We start from the raw sequence: 13346 nt of genomic DNA on the forward strand, positions 1-13346 counted from the left end.
TATTATTGCTTCATAATTTTCACATTTTTAAAACGTGGGTTACCGGGGCACTTCGCTGGAATTGTTCTCGTCCAGACAGAATACACTGTAAAGAAATAATTTATATCTTCGGAGAAAAAAAAATAGATAAAACGAATCAAATATTTGAATAAGATATCATCCGATATAAAGATAGCAAAAATAAATATTAACTATATTATTTAGTCACCTTTGTTCACTAAAATAATGCGCTTCGACTTTATGACGACTGTTTTAGTGAGCTTTGATTACGGATCCATTTGTGCGCGTGTGTGTGTGTGTGTGTGTGTGTGGATGTGCGCGTGTGCGCGTGTGTGTTTGTAGGTGACGATGTGTGTTTGTTTCAAGTATAGGCCTCTAACAAAAAATTAACACAAAATGTAAATGTTAGCATTTATAATCGATTTAATGAATAATTTTACTGACGATTTCATATATCTATCCGATTACATCTGCTACAAATGTTTTGATTTCTAAGTGCCCCTTCCCCCTGCCCGGGCGTCATCTCGACAATACGCGGTCATTTGAATTGAGCCCCCAAGCCCCCAAGACCCCCGGTTCGACAGGCCCAGCCCTGCCTTTACTAGCAATCATAAATGGTAACATCCAAGCCAATTAATCATCGGATACACGCAATCATGCTGCAAATTAAACATGCTCTTTCTCCTCCTATTTTTAATATATTAATGACCCACTTATATTATCATGATATTGATTAGGCAAAGTGCCCATTGCCCTGCACATTTTTGTACCTTGTACGTTGTATACATGGGACTAAGAGATAAGGAGAATGTGACAATATAATTATCACACGTACGTTATTTTCATATTGCTGTAATTAAAGCAATGCATCGTTTTTAATCATAGAACACTTCATATCTGCGTTTCGCCTGTGAATGATTACCATACGTTGTTAAACAAAAGGATATTACGAATTAAAATCGATTTCTTTGGATGAACTTAGTCATTTGTCATACGGATCAAAGATCAGAGGTGAGTAATATACACCAGTTTACTTTATCTTTTCTTTTTATTCGGTCACTGATTTTCTTAAATTAGACTCTTGAACATGATTGCGAAATCTATCAAAAAATCCAAGGGCAATATGATTACCTTATCAAACTGAAAACTGAAAAATGTCAATGTCATGTTCGCATATTTCAAAAGGCCATGCATACGGCTATTTATATATTGCGATCGTTAACCTTATTAAATTGTGTTTAATGTTGCATTAGAAGCAGCTAGAGTAAGGAGGTAAGTCATTTTTTAAATGTAGACCCCCTACAGCCCCCAAGTACTCTTATACGCTGTCGATAATCGTCTTACTACGTAATATAAACCCATTTGTCCTTTTTTCCTTGACCGTACAAAAAGGATTAGAGTAACTACATGTATATCTCAGATGAGCTCTCACTTCTATCTGGACTAAAAATAATAGAAACGTGCTGTAATACCAACCAAAACGATTTCTTTAACGCGATGCCAATTTTATATCTCTACGTCCCTCTCAAAATGAACAAAAAGAGATTTGATATTCAATGAGACCAAGGCACTTGAAAAGAACTATTAAAGATAAAAGTTGAGTACCGGTCAAGTGATTGCATTGTCACAGAAACTGTGACTAAAAAAAACTAAGAAACTAAAATACAATAGGGTGCAGTAGGAAGGAATTGGTTTATACTAAGACACTTTCGATTCATCAAAATAGCGAACTCGCTCTTGTAAAAAGTTACATGCACTTCACTCAGAAATGGGTATATGGGACTACACGTGCGTGTGGCATGAACATGGGGTCCAAACGTTTCAGCTATTTCTTGTCCGCATATCTGGCACATAATGAATAATACAAATATTTATTAATATTTATATTTCGCATCCCAGAGGATGCCCAAGACGCCTACAATGTAATATTATTACCCTGGCTTTGGCCCAGCTTTTCGAAGACGCTACAAGCATGGAAGGAATAGATTCCTACCAGGTATTCATCTGGGTGGAGAGTATGAAATGCAGATTAATGTTTTGCCAACGGACGTTATTGCCGCGGTGGGACTCGAACCGCGAACCATGTGATTCACAGTCCAATGACTTAGGTACTTGACCACGACACTTCTATATGGGGCATTGGGGAGCAGCTTTTTTTATCAGGGGTATTTCTACTATGACATTATTTTGTCCGAAGTGACATAAACAAGAATAAAAGAGCTCAACAATTATTTTAAACTTTTACCTGAACTATTAAACCTTTTTCTCTTTTTTAGTTCATTCTAATTTACCATTGATGGCATTTCTGTCATGCATTATGAATAATTGAGGAGAAAATTGTATATTGTAATTATTCTTTCCATCTCATTGTATTGTGTTCTATTCAATCATTTTTAGTACTATCAAATCAATTCCGTTTAATCATTATTTCCACTTTCCATATCCATTCCAAAATATTCTGTCACATTCTTCTTCTTCTTCTCCCAGTTAAAGGAGTCACACCAAGAAGCAAAAGTGTATTGAATTGATGCAAAATTCATATCATTGCGAAGGGGCAGCCTTACTGATCAAAATTAATAAAACAAATTTCCTCTTCAAAATATGTTTGGGGCCCGCAGAAATCAACTTTCAAAAATGTTAGTTTTGCGATCCAGATTTTCTGCCTTCAGCAGTCCTTCGTATGACGTCACTATTGTGACGTCACACCCTGGACACGGCTGTCTAGATGCAGACTCCGATACGGCCGGTACCGAGCTGTTTGTCCAGGGTGTGACGTCACTATTCAGAGCTCGCTACGCTCGTGTGTTTGGCTTACGTTCGGGGGCGCTTGGGGGTCTAAGAAGGGTCTTGAAAAATTGCATTTTACGCCTTTCCATGATATCTATATGATTTCTCAGCAAATAATTCGTGTTTTTCAAGAGAAAATCTTTCCATCCATATGTAATTTGTTCTAATTATCAGTTGTTAGTAAATTTTCTTTGTGTAGCTCCTTTAAGTAGTGACCGCCGTTGGCGTATTATCGTACTTGTGCTTGTCGAGTGCTTCATCTGTGATAATACTCATAATAATTTTTTTTTTTTTTTTGGGGGGGGGGGAGGGGTTACTGGCAATAATACTTGAATGAAACATGAATGAGCGACGCTATTGATTTAAAGGTAAGCGTGGGAGTCATCCTTATGGTAGTTTATTGACGCTCATATTCCCTCTCGATTTATCCGTCTCACTTTGTATTTTATTTCATTGTCCGATGGGGGCACGTACCCTTTTCCCCCCTGTAGTTACGCCATCGTTTCCACCAACTTCACCTTCGATTGCAGTTTTCTCTTCCAATTGGCGTCGTCGAGATAGAATATCCGGTCGATTGCTCAAACTGGAGCAACACAATCTATTCAAGGAAAATTGGTCGCAGATCACTGCTGTTCGGTGGCGCACCATGTGTCAAGCCATTGAGGGGCGTTTGGTGGGGGGGGGGGGGGGCGTGGGGGGAGGGGGTGTTAGCGGTTTTTTTTCATGAATAAAATGTGAGTTACAAGGCCAAAGCATTGAGTGGAAGTGTGCAGGAGGGTTGGTGTCATCTTCTTTTCTAGTCATTCCGTATCCATTTCATTATATCTCTTTATTTATTTTCCTTCTTTTTTTCTCGTCATTCATGTATTGAAAAAAGGGTACGTACCCCGTGTCTGACTTAATTACGCCCTTGCCGATGCTGCAAGCTAAAGCTGGGATGAATGATGTTGAAAATATAGAGCTCAGTGAAAGGCATGATGTAAAAGTAGTACACGTGCACTGCTCAGCTCAAGGCGCCATAGCTATTTTTGCATTCACCGATACCTTATATTCGATAACCTCCCCCTTTACATCTCTCTCTCTCTCTCTCTCTCTCTCTCTCTCTTTCTCTCTCTTCTTCTCTCTCTTTTGTCTCTCCTTTCTCTCTCTTCTTCTTTCTCTCATTCTCTCTTTGTCTCTCTCTCTATCTCTATTTCTCTCTTCGCTATCTTTCAATTTTCATATTTTTTCCTAGTAATATTCATTCGGTTCTAATATCCTTCCCCTTGGGCGTCGTTCTTTCTCCCTCTCATCTTTTCCTCTCTCTAACAAACACTCGCTCTCTCTTCCTCTTCTCCATTTTCCCTTCCTCTCTCTCTCTCTCTCTCTCTCTCCCTCTCTCTCTCTCTAACACACACACACACACACACACATACTTCCCGCTGATTAACTTTTTTTGCTCTTTCTCTTTTATCTCCCTATATTTTTCTTTTTCCTCTCTGCTTTTCATTTCTTATCTGTATCCTCATCTCATCCTGATGTTCTCTCTCTCTCTCTCTCTCTCTCTCTCTCTTTCTCTCTCTCTCTCTCTATCACTCCCTCTCTCTCTTACACTAACTCTCTACTCCACGCATATTTCCCCCTCCACCTTTCCTTCTCCAACCCATATTCTCACTTCCCCACATCGTCTCTCCCATTTCCTTTCCATTTTCCCCTTTCTATTTTTGTGTTCTTTTCTTTTAACTTCTTCATCACAACCACCTCGTCTATCCTTTCTCTCCTATCTCCCATAGGCTACATCGTATACACCAGACGCGCGGATGCATGACAAAATACTATCAAAAAATTGGCGGTTGCGTGGCTTTGCTGTACTCTCTCCGTGTATACCGTCAGACGATAGAACTTAATGCGCGTTAATTCCTTCTGTCTTCGTACACCCTTAACAAAATCACGTGTCGCAAAGAACCACGGTCGGTCTCGAAGAAGAAAATGTCATCTCACGTTTTCCCGCCATCACTCTCGACTCAACGTCTGTGCTACATGGGTATGTTTTAAACCGTGCTTGGATGGATAGAAGGATAATTCACCTTTTCTTGCCTGTGGATATTTTTTCGGATCATAACAATGATGGCAGCTTAAGGAAAAGTGCGCGAACTTATTTTCTGTCTGGTAGCATATTTCTAAATATAACTTGCATATTTCCCGGCGGAGAAATTTCATCAGCTGGAGTGAGAGTCCGTGAGAGCATGCGGCACAGGTAGGCCCCTAACTAAATGAATTGTGCCAGTATTGGAAAGGGTGTTTTTATTTTGTTCAATGTTTTTAATTAATTCTATGTTGCTCTCTGTGTGCACTGTGGAATATTGGTGAATGCCCCTGACACTCATACGAGAGGTCTGAGGTTCGATCCTTGCTCGATGCTTTGGCAAGATGATAATTACTTGTGTTACACTCAGCTGTATTCATTGGGTACCTGGAAATTCTAGGGTAGTATTGAACGCAGAGCCCCCGGGAAGAGTCCTATCTATACTGACAAGGCTACGCTAGATAGACAGGCCCATGTTATTGTTATATTATTATTCACAAAATGATCATGATCGCAAAGACCTTCGAGAAATCAACTCAAGTGCTATTTCAATACCCTATTGCATATATCATAGCAATCTTGTTCAGTTTAAGTTATACCTCATTGTAAGGTTGGCACATATTTTTTAAGGAGTTTAATATTAGAACTTTGGTTATTTCTTGGTTTTGCGAAACAATTTTGCGATCGTGTTTTTACCCTTTTTTTTTATTAAGCAACGTCACGTCTCCTTGGTTACAGATAGAGCTTAATCTTGTTACTGTACTAATAACAAATATATTTTAAAATCTATTTACAATAAAAACATGTTGTTGATTATCTCTATGAATGTAACATCAAGCTGTTAACCCGTTGACTACTGAATTATCTGATTCACGTTGACTTAACACAGGGACCACCAGGTTCCCGTAAGCAATGGATTAACTGAATGAGAATATTTTCGTCCTCATGTGGACCCGTCTTGACAGAAAATATCAACCGGGGTGTAATGCTATCCATTATGCATAAAGGCCGTGTGTATCAGTAACGGAATGTTGCAAGGTTGTGAAGACCATGCTTCGCTGATTGTCATGCAGTGAAGAAGTATGTCTTTGCTTTGCAGAAGATCTTGCTGTTGTTTACTTTCTTCTAGTTTCAAATATCAGTTGTGCATGGGCAGATCCGGGGCAGAACCGCCTCGACCCCATTCAGGAGTCTTAAAGCCCCCCCCCCCCCCCCTGTACTGCGTATAGCTACTTGCGCCCTCTATGTAGCAAACAATGTGTAATTAGTGACTGTTGGTCCCCCATAATCTCTTTTTAATTATGTTAATTGAAAGCTGATTTGATGAGATAACCACCTGTCAGTGACCTTGTAGAGAGGTCTAATCCCCTGGCCAAACTAGTACAGACGGGATTTAAGAAGGCCATCGGAAGAGCAATCGGCAGTGAAATTTTGCGGTTGTTGTGTATATTGCTTTTGTTTAGTCTGAGGATATCTTTGTTTGTTGATTTTGTTGTGTTTCTTTTTTCTTGCGGGATTCCCAGGAAAAATATATCTTGACAAATGTCTTTGCTTCTACCACTCCGACAGAGCTTGGAGGGGGCGGCAGGACCCCAAATTAAATAATCATATTCCCGGAAAAAAGACATGTCGGGACAAATTCAAACCTTTTCCCCTTTAAAGTTTTGACCATTTCGGATCTGCATGCTGCCTGTAGTGTTTGTACTCTTGGTTGCCAGCACCCCCAAAAAACATAGCAATGACAGATCTTGCGTGTTAAAGTACAGTGATAAGCGGATCTACATTGTACCTACTTGACCTAATAATGTACATTTATTGTGATATGCTATGATTGTACAATGACGAATAAAGATAAGTCATTAAAATGAATTTTCAAAGGAATGGGGCAACTTTTTAACAAACAACCTTCTTGAAAATAAGTTAAGAGTGTTGTTAATAATAAGTTTGCCGGGCAAATTAACGTGACATGCCGTAAAAAAATTGTTACTATATCTTCAGTGTATTGATTGTGATGTCCATCAAAATTACATTTATTTTTCCTAGCGCTCATCGTTAACTTCGGGAGGGGGGGGGGGGGGGGGTAATGACGATGTTTTGTTTGCTTTATTGGTTTACTTTCCTGAGATTTTCTAGCCCTGCAACCTCTTTAAAATACTTCGACACCAGTCTACTTACCTCGCAGTACCCTCAATACACACCATTTTTAATATCAAGCGACTCTGTAGCCCATCTCGCTGGCGCTACGCCACTGCTTGTCTCGTTTATCTCATCAAGAGCGAAAATAAGATTTCTATAAGCATGATAAGGTCATCGTCATTTCATGACACCCGGGATATAGACCGCACTGTATGTTGTCTACCTAGACGAAGATTATCAAATCATCGTATTATCTGATCATCGGTGGTATACCGCCCAACATCTTATTGGAATATTAGTAGCTGCTGCCACCGCTTGGCAGATATTCATACAGTACGTGGCCTGTAGGGGAGTGCAGCGGCGGTAGTGAGGTGTCGAAAAGGGGGCACGTACCCTTAATGTAATCAATTTGACGTGTCAAGATGTTGATAATGGTACTCCTTCTCCACCTCCGTCTTTTCCTCCTCATACTAATTATAATATTTATAAAAATGATGATTATGATATCAATAACAATAATGATGATGATGATGATGACAATAATAATGATGAAGTGATACAAAATGATGAAAATGATAATAATAATAATAATAACAATCATGATAATAATAATAATAACAATTATAATAATAATAATATTTATAGTAACAATAATAATAATGATAACAATAATAATAATACTATTAATAATGATGATGATGGTAATAAAAGGAAAAAAGATAAATATTTGATATTATTCAGTGACATATACTTATACATGCTCATTAAAATCTTCCGGATGTCACAGAGAACAAATAAACAATTTCAAGATTCCATAGATTTATAACTCTTATAACATATAGAAAACGATATAACCAAAGTCCTAGGGCTTCAATAAACATATAGATTTATGAAATGTACTTTGTAACATTTATCAAATAATGTCAAGAGTCCTTGGGCGTTGATCACGTATTAGGAGAAGAAGAACAAGTAAATTACCATTCAGTGGATATACTCCTGTCTAACGCCATTGTTTTTGTTGGGGTTTTTTAAAACATAAAAATTATGTTTTGTTTATGTGTGAAATTATACTGAGAAATAATTTAGTTTTTAGGGCTGATGTAATTGAATATAATTAATAGTTATTAGAAAATTTTCTATTCTAAAGATATATTTCGATGTTTTTATGACAAATTTATATCATCAAAATGCACATCGTCGATGATTATTTTTTAAATTCATTTATTCAAATACGTTATGGATTTATTTCAGCGATATCATGAAGAATGATTTGAAAGTGCAGATAATCGTCTTCATAATAAGATATTATGGAGTAAATATTTTTGCGTTATGACATGGGGGTAATATGCTGTCTGAAAATGTCATTTACCGTAAATCTCCGTGTATAAGGCGCACCTGTGTATAAGGCGCACCCCTATTTTGGGGGCAAAAAAAAAAATTAAAAATAACAATTAAAAAAAAAAAATTAAAAAAATGAATAAATAAATCGTTTTTTGTTTTGTTGTTGTTGTTGTTTTGTTGCCGAAAACCCACGCGGGGAAGGACCTTCATTTTACATCGAGGTGCAGTAGAAGTTGTGAACTTGTCACAAATAATAGTAACAACAGTCTAAGGCTTCATGATACCAAGTGTCCCACACCAGCCTCTTCACATCACCTAGCAGAAGCTCTGTGTTCTATGCCAAACATCAATAGTCATGCATGATATGAATAGCATCCTCTATATTTCTAATAATGGAGTACCTAGGATAGAACCTTGTGGTACACCATTTGTTATAGAAAACATAGAAAACATATGCGACATTGCCAGGCATAGCGCCATAAATCGAATCTAAAAAAAAAAAATTAAAAAAAAAAAAAATAATTCTGTACCTGTGTATAAGACGCACCCCGACTCTCAAATTTTTTCGGCGGCAAAAAAGTGCGCCTTATTAGTCTACATACGTACTAGATATTTGTCTGCATGCTAAAACGTTTATGTTATCTATAATCTTAGTGAATGAAGTAGTCTTCCTGCTGGGTTTTTCATGGGGGTGGGGGAAGGTGTTCCGTTCGAAACAAGTCATACCGATGATGCTTATTGATACATTTGATGTTTATTCATGAGATGGGGGCGTTATTGCTGGAAGGTGTTTTTTCTCCCGAAGTTGATGATCATGATGGCTTCCGATATCGACAAGAAACTTGTCAAACTGTCTTAAGATTAACTCTAGGGGGATGAACTTCGATAAATATGTTTTTCTGCATATGAGGCCTGCAACCTCTGTCTATTTATTTATCTTTATTTTAAGATTGGTGAATCAAATCGATGTTCATCGGGCTTAAGTGATAGCGTTACGAACAGAGACGATTGATCAATAATTTACGGACATAGAAGGTGGCAAAAATGGTTTGTCAGTGGCGTCGCCAAAAGATTTTGTTTCTAAATGGGGGCGGGGGTATCGGAGATTCCTATATCTTCAGATTTTGGAATGTTACTGACAGTGGTCTTGGGAATACGCTCAGCCAAAATACACCCACCACTCGCCCCCCCCCCCCCTCCCCCTGAAAAATATCTACTTTTAGCTCATCCACAAAGCTTTTACAGATTCATCACTATGCTTTCCATTGTCATACCTCACAGACGACAGAGAGGGTGTTGTACACCCCTCCTACTTTCCATTAAAAGTGAAGAAAAAAAATGACAAAAACATATCCACCAATATCCTTCCAATGTCCTCCCATCTAGCCAAACGTTCTTTATACCTCATAAACATGCTCTTCCCCTACATTTAACTTCCGAATTTACGGCGTTTCTAAAATGGTATTACGCCCTTTATCGCCCAATGACTTATACCCCCCCCCCCACCCCCTCTCCCTATTTCCCATCCAAGTATCTGGTGTAGCCAAAGGGACTTATATCATAGATCTCCTATAGACATTCACCACCCTATTCCATTCAAAGCCATCGATGTTGTCTGGATGCTTGCACAGTAATGAAATGGGTATTACGCCCTTCATCGTCATTCAAACGTTATGTCACCCCTCAACCCCAACACCCCTAGATTTACCCTTCCTTTTTCCCCTCCCGACCTTTCAGTGAAACCATCGATGTTGTCTGGATGCTATCACAGTAATGAAATGGGTATTACATCCTTCATCGTCCATAGATATACCCCTCCATCTCCCTTCCAATATATCCATCCTCTTGCTGTAATCAAACGTTATGTCACCCCTTAACCCCCACACCCCTAGATTTACCCTTCCTTATTCCCTCCCGACCTTTCAGCGTAACCATCTATGTTGGCCGGATGCAATCACATGAGGAATCGTAGCTTGCAGGTGCAATGGTAACACTGTGTTAAGGGCTCACTGACGGAAACCTTGAACTTGCAAGAAAATCTACATCTCTTTCACCCTCCAGTGGCGGCATAATTAGCTGATCGCTTCGCCTGATTTCATCCCCAATACTGGTTATATTAAAGTGGCCAGAAACATTAGATACATGTACATGTACATGTAGAAACAGTGGCTAGAACCATAGTGGATATTCCGGGCTACAATTAAGAAATGGACATTTTTGGCAATGATTTGCAATTTAAAAGTAGGCTTAACTGATATTAACTAATACTTACTGATATTATGATATTCTTGAGACAAATAATTTGTCTAAAATTTAGTTTTTGATTAATAGATGTGGATACAAAATAGAGATGTTTGTGTTATTAGAGTGGCTGCTGAATTTTTATTGAAAATAAATTTGGAGCGAAGAATATTATGGAATGCATTTTTTTAAAAATTAACCGTTGATTGATAATCATGTCATCAATGCCAATGTTATTGTTTAAAATGGTAAAGCCTTCTTTGTTTGCATTTTATTTATATTTATATGTGTTGTACCATACTGGGCTTCGTGGAAGACCATGAATCATTTCTTTAAATATAGATAAATAAATAAATAAATAATGAATAAATAGATAGATAAATATATAAATAAGTAAATAAACGAAATATAACCAGATAAATGAGTTATTTTAATACATAAAACTGTCTTATAATTATGTCGAAGCACACGAGCCCTATACTCAGTAAAGACCAACACAATCTGGTTCATGTATTGTCAAGCTATTACATGTATTAGGTTAAAGATGGTTATTCTTTGCCCATTGTATACAAATATGATTGGTAACTTTGGACCTTAAACCTCATTTTGGTCATTCTGACGTTATCTAATGTCTCTTTATCTCGTCTAAAGTTCACAATGTGGCATTTATTGTGCATAAATGCACACGTAATCTAGTTAATTGCAGTTATAATCATTCTGAATGGCAACCATGTTTGTTTTTTCTGTGCATCAAATCATTATTCAAGAGTTGGAGGACTGTTTGAGCTTTCCTTCAAAAAGGTATAGTGAGCACAGTTCGGGTTACTGTTTTTTTTTCTCGACAAGCTAGAGTCCCTTTATACTCGAGGGCGCCATCTCATGTCTAACATCAAAGTTATTTGACGATAATTTTGATCTCAAACACTCAAATAGTTGACAGGAATAATCGAAGATTTTATTTCATTTGGACTGAAAACGGATTTTCTTATCAAGGATGGCACTAGCCAACCGTTATTTTGTCACTATTATGGATTGCGTCTTGTTCCATTTAACTTTTTTAAATAACTGCTTTTATAAAAGCACAATATTCCATTATGCAGTTTTAATAAAGTTTTACTTGATGAATTTGAATAGCTTGGAAAACACTTTTTTGTAATTTGACGTGTCAATTACTTTTCATACCATGTATATTTAATATCCCGATAATCAGTTATACTACCAAAGTCCTCCACCCTCTTGCATGAATTATTAATGATCTTGGTTCAATCTTTCTACTACTCCTTCTTAGACCTACTCCTTCTTTGACCTTTCATATACATTACAAATATTCAACCCACCCCCCCCCCCCCCACCCCGACGAAGAAGTTACCGCAGAGCCCTTACCCCGCCGGTCATGTTCGTCACTGGAACATAAGTGGAACATTACAAGATGTTTTAAAATGTTTGATTACTACTCCAGAGACACTCTAGACCTCCTACTGATCCGTAAGTAGTGTGGTACAGCCACTTTGGGGTGAGCATGGGGGGTCGGGGGTGTTGGGGGGGTACGTGCCCGAAGTGACTGACCGGAAAAAAGAGACGATATAGAGAGCAAGGGGATAAAGGAAGGCAAATTTGGAGGTGATGTGAAGATGACACGACCCCCTCTCACACTTTCTCCTAATTCGAAAACCTTGTTCTGTCAACAGTCACCCCTTTTGTCAGACAATGCCTCCGAAACCAGTGCTCCCCCCCCCCCCCTCAGCCCCACAGCTCCACCCAGGCTACGCCCCTGCCCGTAAGAAGTCTTACTTCCATCACCGCGTACACCCTGTAAATATGCCCTTGGTATACCTTTTCAGTTCTATTTGAAGACCAATGACTCACCCTCATGTTTACCTAATGTCTTTGTAGTATTCCTACCTAGGTACCTCTACCTTACCGAGGCACCCCTGGAAACGTAACATGAAAAGGGTGAAAGATATCCAATTCCATTTAAGACTTCAGGCATGCATGGTCCAAGAGATCCCAAGTCGACTGCGAATAATTTGTCAGTTAAGCTGTGGGAAGGTAAAAGGAGAATTTTGAGAAGTAACAGGATCTGTAAATTATTACGCACTTAAATATGATGTGAGCAACGGGTCCCATTTCTAACTTTATCGGAGAATTGAATGAACGTGTGCAATATTTATCACTGTTTACTTAAATTTCACCTTCCTCGTCAGAATTTACGTCGAAAAACAAAGTTTGAGCTTGCTATGCAATTTTGAGAAATCTGAGGTGGTGGGGGAGGGGAGGGGGAACTACTTCTTTCCCCTTCTCTTACGAGAAAAAGATATGTTGTAAAAATGTATAGGAGTGGGAGGAGTTGTAGAAAAGTCTATTATTATAATGTCAATAAAGACAATTTCATCATTGATAATCAGATCGTGTCAATTGTTTGAATAGTTAGACAAATTGAATAGCTTTAGCACGTATCCTATTTGATTACTGGTATAAAGGGTTATAATAGGTAAACATGACGTTCAAATATGGGCATCCGATTTCTCATGGGGACCATTGTGTTGAAAACTTCATCAATTAAGGAATATCACGAACTATATAAAGGGCTTGATGCCTTAACTTTTCATGACCCCTAATGTCCATTCATCAAATTTCGGAGGTGATGAGAGTTAAGAAGTCGATTTTGTAGTTTCATAATCCGTGTTGAATGACCGTCGCCTGGACAGTGGGCCGCGGACAGTCACAACCGGACAATATCATAATTTACCAAGTTGGGTATTATCTAGAATGGGCA

This window comes from Strongylocentrotus purpuratus, unplaced genomic scaffold, assembly GCF_000002235.5.
Source record: "Strongylocentrotus purpuratus isolate Spur 01 unplaced genomic scaffold, Spur_5.0 spur5_scaffold_11, whole genome shotgun sequence".
Lineage (NCBI taxonomy): Eukaryota > Metazoa > Echinodermata > Echinoidea > Camarodonta > Strongylocentrotidae > Strongylocentrotus > Strongylocentrotus purpuratus.